Source organism: Carya illinoinensis, chromosome 11 (assembly GCF_018687715.1).
Source record: "Carya illinoinensis cultivar Pawnee chromosome 11, C.illinoinensisPawnee_v1, whole genome shotgun sequence".
Lineage (NCBI taxonomy): Eukaryota > Viridiplantae > Streptophyta > Magnoliopsida > Fagales > Juglandaceae > Carya > Carya illinoinensis.
Window position 1 is genome coordinate 26,981,880 of NC_056762.1, and position 10,334 is coordinate 26,992,213.

The following is a 10,334-nucleotide window of genomic DNA, read 5'->3' on the forward strand; positions in this document are numbered from 1 at the left end:
TAGCTCAAATGCAACGGTTCTCTTCTTCATTTCATGAATCCCCTTGGTTGAAAGCTCAAGCACGGAATCTCTTGGTTGAAAACTCACTCTCTTGTACCTACTGCACCGTCCAGCCACACACACACACACACACACACACACACACACACACATATATATATATATAGATGGTTGAATTCAAATTGGTGCTGCCAAACTCCTTCCTCCAAGTCAAGCACGACACGGCATGCACTTCCATATTTATTTATTTTTCTTTTCAACATGCCTCTTCTTTGTTTCAGCCTCCTTTTTGGACTTGGGTTGAGTTGGTGGGTTTATTTTAGTGTGAAAAATGAATCCGTGAGTTGAGATTAGATGGAATTGGGAGTGTTTGAATGGTGGGAAAGCTCAAGACAAAGTATGAACAAGGCATGAACATAATGAACCATGGTATGCACGAAAAATGGAGATGGAGATTAAAAAAAAAGAAAAAGAAAAACACTCAACAACAAAATAACACAAATGAAAGATTAGCTTGAGCAACTTCCATTCACGGATGGCAAGAAGTGCTTCTATCTTTTGAGGTTCATGGATTGAACCCAAAAGATGGAAAGATAGCTCAAGAAACTTTATGAACATGAAGAACAGAAAAAAAAATGGTACAAACGCAAATGATAATAGAAAGCAAGAAAAATTATGGACTAGAATGCACAGTAATCAATAATTGGTAGAATTCAAGCAGAAATTCATACTTTTAATCAATTAAAATCACAACTTTGATTTATCCTTATTAATCATTTTTCCATTTAAAACCAATAATAATGTCATGATGAATTTAAAATCCATTGGTTTTAAATAGCTAAAATATGTAATATTTCAGCTCAATCAGACAACCTCCTAGTCAAGAGCGAAAATCCTGCACAACTCCTAGACGATCTTCAAGAAGCCTTCACGATGTAGAGGTGGTACCAAATGAATGTGAACCTAGCAAAATGTGGGCCACCTACTAGCAATTGGTCAACCGTATGTTCAAGGACCAAATTGGGAGGAATATGGTGGTCTACATGGATAACCTACTAGTCAAAAGTGAAAATACCGCACAACACCTAAACGATCTTCAAGAAGCCTTCGCGGTATTGAGGTAGTATTAGATAAAGCTAAACCTAGCAAAATGTGCATTCAGTGTGGGCTTTGGGAAGTTCCTGGGCTTCATGATGTCAAAATGAGGAATCCAAGCCAACCTAGAGAAAGTGCAGGCCATCCTCAATATGCCTGCCCCTCAGAGCATTAATGACATCCAGAAGCTCACAAGCTTGGTAGGGGTCCTCAACCGTTTTGTATCAAGGTCAATCAACAAGTGCCTTCCTTTCTTCAAGGTATTGCGAAAGGCCCAAAATTGGAATGAGGGATGTGATGAGGCGTTCAACACCCTAAAAAAATACCTCACTAGCCCTTCGTTGCTCAGCCCCAGGTGCGGGGAGGTCTTAATTTTGTACCTCTCTGTCTCCCTGCATGCAGCTTCCTTGGCCCTAGTACGAGACGATGACGGGGTCTAGCGGTCGGTATACTACACCAGCAGAGCTTATAGGGGGTTGAGGCCAGATACCCCCACATTGAACAACTCACTTTTCACTTTGGTGGTAACCACTTGGAAGCTCTGACTCTATTTCCAACCCTACCCGATCAAAGTCCTCACCGAGACCCCTTAAAGAAGATCCTACAAAGATTGGACGCCTCAGGCTACCTCACCAACTGGGCTGTGGAACTAAACTAGTTCAACATCAAGTATGCCCTGCGCACCTCCATAAAGGGATAAGTACTAGCAAATTTTGTTGCAGAATTCACAGGTTTCCCCTAGGAAACTGAACATGCACAATCCATGAAGCCCTGGAAAGTCTTTGTTTATGGCTCGTCTTGCCGAGTTGGAGGGGGAGTTAGAGTGCATATCATTATGGATAAGGATGATGAGCACGACTATGCTGTTAAGTTGGCATTTAAAACTACAAACAACGAGGCAAAGTATGAAGCATTGTTCTTCGGCCTAACGATAGTCAATTCTCTAGGCACTGAGGTGGTGGAGATTTGGGTCGAGTCCCAATTGGCGGTCAAGTAGGTGCAAGCAGAGTTTGTGGTGAAAAGTGAGAAATTAAAAAAATATCTAATGTTGATAGAGGTCGAACACACTCGCTTCAAATATTCTCAGATACAACAAATCCCAAGAGCCGAGAATCACAAGGCAAATAAGCTAGTGAAAACAACATCAGGGTAAGAGACTCCCCACTCCCAGAATCGGCAGTCCTTAGGACCACAGAAGTGCTGCCGTAGGGATCGAGGTGATGAGGATTAGGCCAAGAGCTCCAGAATGGGCTTTAGACATCCTCAGGTATCTGAACACCAATGAAGTACCTGATGAGAGACGAGGGGCTAGGAAGCTCAGGTACCAAGTGACAAGATACACCATAGTTGATGGCATCCTATGTCGGAGCGGATACAACACTCTCTTAAGGTGCATTTCAAACGAGCAGGCCCAACATGTACTAGCAAAAATACTTGAGGGAATCTGTAGGGACCACTCTAAAGGTAGAGTGCTAGCCGACAAAGCAATGCAGGTGGGATATTACTGGCCACACACCTTGAAGGATGCCAACAGGGGAGATCCCGTTCACCCTCGCATACATCCACAAAGCTATGCAGCCAGCCAAGGTGGAAATCCACACCTACAAGGTGCAACACTACGAACAACGCTCCAATGACTAGTGGCTCGACGAACAACTTGACCTGATAGAAGAAATCAAGAAAGAGGCGAAAGTGGCAATGGAAGCTTACAAGAAGAGGGCAAAGCGTTGCTTCAACTGAAGGGTGTGCTTGAAGTCGTTCAAAGTCGGGGATCTTGTGCTAAAGTGAACAGGGACGACCACTACACGAGATGAAGGAAAGTTAAGGCCATAGTGGGAAGGCCCTTATATAGTCGTTGCTAGCAACTGCTTGGGTGTCTATTGGCTTCGAGACTCACAAGGGAACGAGTTACAACACCCATGGAACGTTGAGCACCTACGAATGTTCTACCAATAAAGACTTTGTGATTTGTAAATTTGCAGTTTGCTTTAATGGTTGTTGCATACACTCTGTTAATAAAGAATACGAATGTTTCAGGAATTGGGTGTGTAAAAATGGTATCTCCACCAATGTGTAACTCGCCTCCAGCACGAATCTGTACCAAGGCACATCTCCACCAACAGAATGTGAGATGACAACTCACCTCGCTGCAGGACGCCAAGGGATAGTCCATGCCTAAGTGCTGCTCTATCCTCCTCATGGAAGAGTGCGGGCCAGCCCTCAGCTACCCTAAAACTTACCTTCCTCGTCAGCATCAACAGGGAGAAGCGAGTCTAGGCCCAAACTACCCAAATAGACTACCTCTCTATGAGAGTCAACAGAGGGGTCTAGCCCCTCGGTGACCCAGCCTCCCCCACAGAGGAGAGCAAGTCTAGTTTAAATAGGAGTTTGTGTCGTATGTGCTACCTAGACCAAAGGGCGACATATGTTTCCCCTAAATGTAAGATAACGAGAACGAATCCCACGATTCCCACTGCATGAATAGATGTGGAGAGGAAAACCATCCCACGCAACCCAAACGTGGGAAAACGAACCAACACATGCAGTAAGTAACCCATACCAACGAGTGTCACAGAGAGAGAGAGAGAGAGAGAGAGAGAGAGAGAGAGAGAGAGAGAGAGAGAGAGAGAGAGAGAGAGAGAGAGAGAGAGAGAGAGAGAGAGAGAGAGAGAGAGAGAGAGAGAGAGAGAGAGGCAAGAAGGAAAACCTCCCACTATATGTGAACTTATTTGTAAGGTAACTAGGAAAGGTATTTACATCCCTCCCGGGCCAGGCTTATCCTGGATGCCCATTGGTTAGCAGAACAGTTGGCCTATGAATTGCATAAGGAAGAGGAAGGCTTAATGCCTGTGAGGGAAACTAGATGACGTGGAAAGGAAGAACATCACCTACCTTGACACCGCCTTGTAGACACACGTTGTATTTAAGGAACAGATATGGGACATGGATAGAGATTACAACAAGCCCTCATGTCCCTCACAAGCTACACGGAAGGTGGACGCACCCATCAACCCGCCACTGAGGCATGGCTTGGGAACGCCATGCTGCTTTAAAGAAAACTTTGTAGTGTCCCATACAAGAGAAAAAGGCCTCTAACATGGGAGACAAAGTACTATCTCGGCAAAGAGGTATAAAGGCTGGGTATCAAGTTAGAATTGAACTCGCATTCCCTTACCCACAAAAATTCCCTCAAAAGAGCAAGAATAGTAACTTAGGTGTGATGACTAGCTTTTGCGTGTATTTTCACTGAAATGTTGTTTTTAATTTAATTAACATATTGGTTCTTTTATTTTAAATTATTGTATTTTAATTGGTTTTTAATTTATTTGATGTTGTGTTTAATTTATTTAGTTGTTTTACGGTTTTTAAAATAGTTTTCATTGGGTCAGTTGTTGAACCCCAAAGGTGAGGATTGGACCTCATTTCTTTTTCCCATCTTTTCTTTTCTCTTTTTCCTTTCTCTTTTTCTTTCTTTTTCCTTCTTTTTTTTCCTTCCTTCTTCCCCATGCGTCAACCCCCCTGTGCAATCTCTCTCTCTCTCTCTCTCTCTCTCTCTCTCTCTCTCTCTCTCTCTCTCTCTCTCTCTCTCTCTCTCTCTCTCTCTCTCTCTCTCTCTCTCTCTCTCTCTCTCTCTCCTCTCCTTCACGCCGAAGCACCCAGCCGCCCAGTACCGGCGCTCACCAGCACCGTGAGCCACACCACTACCACCAATCTCTTCCCCTCCCTCCGGTGAACCACCCCACAAATTTCCACCGCCAACGGAGCCGCCGTTTAGCCGGAATACCTCCTCCAAGTCGAACAACTTTTGCTCCGATTTGCCGTCGTCGCTCCACGTCTGGCCATCACCTCCTCACCACTTCATCACCGACTCTTTGTCATCCTAAAACACCCTTTTCTGGCCTCAACTTGTCGCTGGAACAGTCCCCACGAGCTAACTCTCCGATTTGGGTATTTTGGCCTCCTACCGCAGTTTCCGCCGCCACCCACGGCCAAACTCCACTTCCCTTAGCTTCATAAACATCCCTAGGTCATTCCCTATCAATCTCAAGCTTTGGTTTGTCCCTGTTCAAAAGTGGGTATTTTACAACCCACGGCCACAGTGAAATTTCACTGTTACATTGTTTTTCCTTCACCATTTGCTACGCACTGATCCATCAAAAATTAATATAGCGCTGTAAGTATTTTTCAAACCCTAATTTTAGATTTAAATATATTTTTCTCATACAATAAATTATTTGCTGTTGGTTGGCTGATTCGGAATGAGTCCAAGGAGTTCGGGGGTCGGATGGATTAAGGACGGAGTGCTTGGTTTTGGTTGTTTGTGTTTGCTTGGTTATTTGTGCCATGAGGCATGCGTTACATATTGCATACATGTGCATTTTATTTTAAGTGAGAAAATCATATTTTGTTGGCGTAAATGGTTTTTGGGTGTGTGTGTTTCACAAGCCCAAGTCAGGATGGGTTATTATCTCAGTGGAGCTCCTCTGGTCACTCGGGAGCATAATATACTGAGTGATGTCCCCTGAGTTGTCGCTGGGCGACGACGGGAGCGGGAGCTAGGGGATGCTTGGCTACGAACGCGCCGGGCGCGGAACTGGGCATCGCTCTACGCACCGACTCCGTGGCCCTTCGCTGGCGAGGGCTAGAGGATTTTTGGCTACTAATGCACAGGGCGTGGAACTGAGCATCGCTCGTTTAGGTGTCACACGCGTGGTCGTTACCTACAGTGTGGCACAGGAGCCAAGGTGTGCGGATGACCCCTAGGGGAGGTCATGGTGCATACGGATTAATTGGTTAATGGTTTGAGTTGGATATGGGCCAAATGTGACTTTTGGTGTGATATTTGGAAAGGTTATGTTTTCGGGTCAAATGAGATTTTTGGCGTGCATGGAAAAATTATGGTTTTATGGGACATGTGCATTGCATTATTTCATGCATGTTGTTTGAGTTAATATGTTTTTATCTAGTGGTGTTTGTGGATTTTACTTACCTGCGGCACCATTTTTGGTACCATAGATTTTGGTGCAGAGTTCGAGGAAGAGGAGGAGGCCAAGCCCGAGGATGCAGCTCCGCCGGAGTGTTGAGTTAAAGTCTATGCTTTGTAGTTGGTTTTAAAATAATATTTGTGTTATGTAATATTTTATTTTGTATGTTTGAACAGCTTTGTTTTTAAACAAGAAAAATTCTGGTACTTAGTTATATGACTTTCGTTATCCGCTGCATTTTCTTTTGCACATTTGTTGCTTTTACACACACTTGGCACTCATCGATAGGACGGTGACCCTGATGTCACCATTCAGACGTCTCGATTTTTCCATGTCCATGCGTGGGGATTTGGGGGCATCACGGGTGGTATCAGAGCGGTTTGGCTCTGGGTAAAACCACATGTCCCGTAGGTAGTACCAGAATATTTTTAAAGTTGTGTTTTAAAATTTATTTTAAGTAAAGTTGCTATTTGACGTGTTTTATTTGTTTTATTCGTTTGAGCTTGTTTGCTTGTTTTTATTTATTTAGTTATGTTATTGCATGCTGGTTTCTTTGTTTCTTACTATGTGGTGTTGGTTTTGGTTTTTGGTTTTATGTTGGTTTTATTTGTTTTCTAAAAAGGGGGTCAAAGGTTATGGTGGCAGGAAAATGGTGAGACTAAGGAAATCTACTCAGGAGCCACGGGACGATACATCGAGAGATGATTCCATAGCCCAAGCGATACGGCAGATGACTGAGTTCATACAACAGAATTTTAGGCCACAACAGGGAGGGCCTTGGCCACAGCCAGGAGGTCCTTGGCCACAACAAGGAGGGCCTTGGCAACAAGGAGGGCCTTGGCTACTACCAGGAGGGCCTAGTGGCATGGTGCAAGCTGGGTGCACCTATGAGCACTTCCTGGCTCATAGAACTCCACACTTCACTGGAGAAGAGGATCCACTTCAAGCTGGAAAGTGGGTTAGAGACCTAGAAAGAACTTTTGAGGTGTGTGGTTGCACTGAGGCGCAACAAGTACTTTATACCAGCTATCTGTTGAAAGGCACCGCTTCTGATTGGTGGGATACCAAGAGAGTAATGCTGGAATCAGAATTGGGATCTTTCGCCGCTGTGACCTGGCAGCGCTTCAAGAAAGAGTTTAATGATCGCTTCTTTCCCGCTTCTGTGAGGCAGCAAAAGGCAAGAGAATTCTCAAGCTTGGTCCAAGGGAGCATGACTATGGAACAGTACGCCTGAAGATTTATAGAACTTGGGCGATTTGCTCCCCACCTCATCGCCACAGAAGAAATGCGAGCCGAGCGTTTCCAGGAGGGTCTACGTCCTGATATACGCCGTATGGTGGTTAGCCACCGGATATCCACTTTTCAGGATTTAGTGGATGTGGCCACTCTTGTGGAGCGAGAGAATAATCTGAGTATGGGCTCCCCTCCAGGACATAAGAGGCAGAGTTTTTCTAGTGAAGGAAGTAGCTCGGGTTCGCCTCAGAAATTTGTTCAGTGGACCGGGACTCGACCGCAAGCGGCCTCGGCTGTTTGTATGGGAGGACGGGTGCCAATTTGTAGAATTTGTAATAGAGCTCATGAGGGCGAGTGTCGGCTGAGTGGTGGACCCTAGTGTTATCGATGCGGCCAAGTGGGACATATTGCTCGTGAGTGCCCCGTCAGAGTTCAAGGAAGCCGTGGAGGTAGACGCAGTGGAAGAACAAATCCAAGACAAGCAGTGCAAGCCCGGGTTTATGCTGTCACACTTGGAGATGTGGATGATGAGGCACCAGCGACCCATGATACTGGAGTAATTACAGGTATGGATCTAATTTAATTTTGGATTTGATCTTTGGTGTGTTTTGGTTTCTTCTTTGTTTTTTGGATTTCATGGGTTAATGTGTTTGGTTCAGGGAGAGTCCGTTTATATGAGTTTTATGCTTGCACTTTATTTGATTCGAGTGCTTCACAGTCATTTGTATCTTCCACTTTTGCTCGGATGTGTAATTTGGTCACGGACCCTTTACCGAAGTCATTGGTAGTGGCTCTACCCAATGGTGAAATGGTGTGGTGTTCCAAGGTTGCTTTGGGTTGCCCGTTAAATTTTGATGAAAGGTTCTTGGATGCTGATTTGGTGGTGTTTAAGCTGTTGGGTTTTGATATCATCTTCGGGATGGATTGGCTATACCCATATTCTACGAGTATTAATTGCAGAAGTCGGATAATTAGCCTTCAGGTTCCAGATGGTGATTGTCTGGAATTTGTGGGGAGTAAGCTAAAGGAAAGGCCGGTAATTATATCGACAATTCAAGCAAGAAGAGAGATTGCATGGGGAGCGGATGCCTTCTTAGTTCAGATGGTGTCTATGCCGTCTGAGAAGAAGTCTTTGGTAGACATTCTCGTTGTGGAGGAATTTCCAGATGTGTTTGTGGATGACTTGCCTGGGCTACCCCCTGTTCGTGAAATGGAGTTTGTTATAGACTTGGAACCTGGTGCGGCTCCTGTACATAAAGCTCCTTACCGCATGGCACCGGCTGAATTAAAAGAGTTGAAAACTCAGTTGCAAGAGTTGGTTAACAGGGGGTTTATTCAACCAAGTACTTCACCGTGGGGTGCGCCAGTGCTGTTCGTTAAAAAGAAAGATGGAATCCTCCGTATGTGTATTGATTATCGGGAATTAAATAAAGTGATCATCAAGAATAAATATCCTCTCCCACGAATAGATGATTTATTTGATCAGCTTCAAGGAGCAGCTGTGTTCTCGAAGATTGATTTGAGGTCAGAATACTACCAGTTGAGGATCAGAGACAAGGATGTACCCAAAACTGCTTTCAGGTCGAGATATGGGCATTATGAATTTAAGGTGATGCTGTTTGGATTAGCCAATGCCCCTGCTGCTTTCATGGATTTAATGAATCGGGTATTTCGACCTTATCTGGATTCCTTTGTGGTAGTATTCATTGATGATATTCTGATGATATTCCCGAGATGTTGAAGAGCATGTGTATCATCTTCATCTAGTTCTTGGGAAATTGAGAGAACACCAGTTGTATGCCAAGCTCAGCAAGTGTGAATTCTGGTTGGAGGAAGTCAGATTTCTTGGGCATGTGATTTCCCGAGACGGTGTGGCTGTTGATCCTAGTAAGGTGGAAGCCATTTTGTCATGGCAGCGTCCGACTACAGTGCGCGAGATCCAGAGTTTCTTGGGACTTGCCGGATATTACCGAAGATTTGTGGAGGGATTGGCTCGCCTATTCGGACCTCTCACAGCGTTGACTATAAAGAATGCAGAATTTGTTTGGTCAGACAAGTGTGAGAGAAGCTTCCAAGAATTGAAGAACAGGTTGACGACTGCACCAGTGTTAGCGCTCCCAGAACCGCATAAGCCATTCGTAGTCTTCAGCGATGCGTCTAAATTTGGATTGGGTTGTGTCCTTATGCAGGAAGGATGGGTTGTTGCCTATGCATCCCGTCAGCTAAAGGACCATGAGAACAATTATCCAACGCACGATTTGGAATTGGCTGCGATTGTTTTTGCTCTCAAGATCTGGCGACACTTTTTGTATCGGGAAGCTTGTGAAGTATACACCGATCACAAGAGCTTGAAGCACTTGTTTTCCCAGAAGAATTTGAACATGAGACAGAGGCGATGGCTGGAGTTAATCAGTGACTACCAGTGCGAGATCAAGTATCATCCGGGGAAGGCAAATATAGTTGCTGATGCTTTGAGCCGAAAATCGCACTTGGAAGATGAAGCCGAGCCGTCAGAATTGGATTCTTTGCTTTGTGGGATGAGAAGGCTCCTTATTGAGAGTTCACAGCAAGTGGAGGTATTATCTTCAGTTCTTGATATTCGGGTAACTGATTTTGAGGAATTGAAGACTCTTCAAAGGAAGGATCTGAAGCTGTTGGATATCAGAAAAAGAGTCAAAAAATCTCGAGGGCTGTTGCATTACAGTATGGATAAAGATGGAATTCTTCGATTTCGAGATCGTAGAGTGGTCCCCAAAGATTCAGAATTCAAGGAGTGGATCATGGCAGAAACTCATGCGGCCCCTTATTCAGTTCATCCCGGCAGTACGAAGATGTACCGAGACTTGAAGAAAAATTACTGGTGGGATGGAATGAAGAGGGATATTGCCTTATATGTTGAGAAATGCCACACATGCCGTCAAGTCAAGGCCGAGCATCAAAGACCTGCTGGTATGCTCCAACCCCTCCCTATTCCTGAGTGGAAGTGGGATGACATCACGATGGATTTTGTAGTGGGCTTGC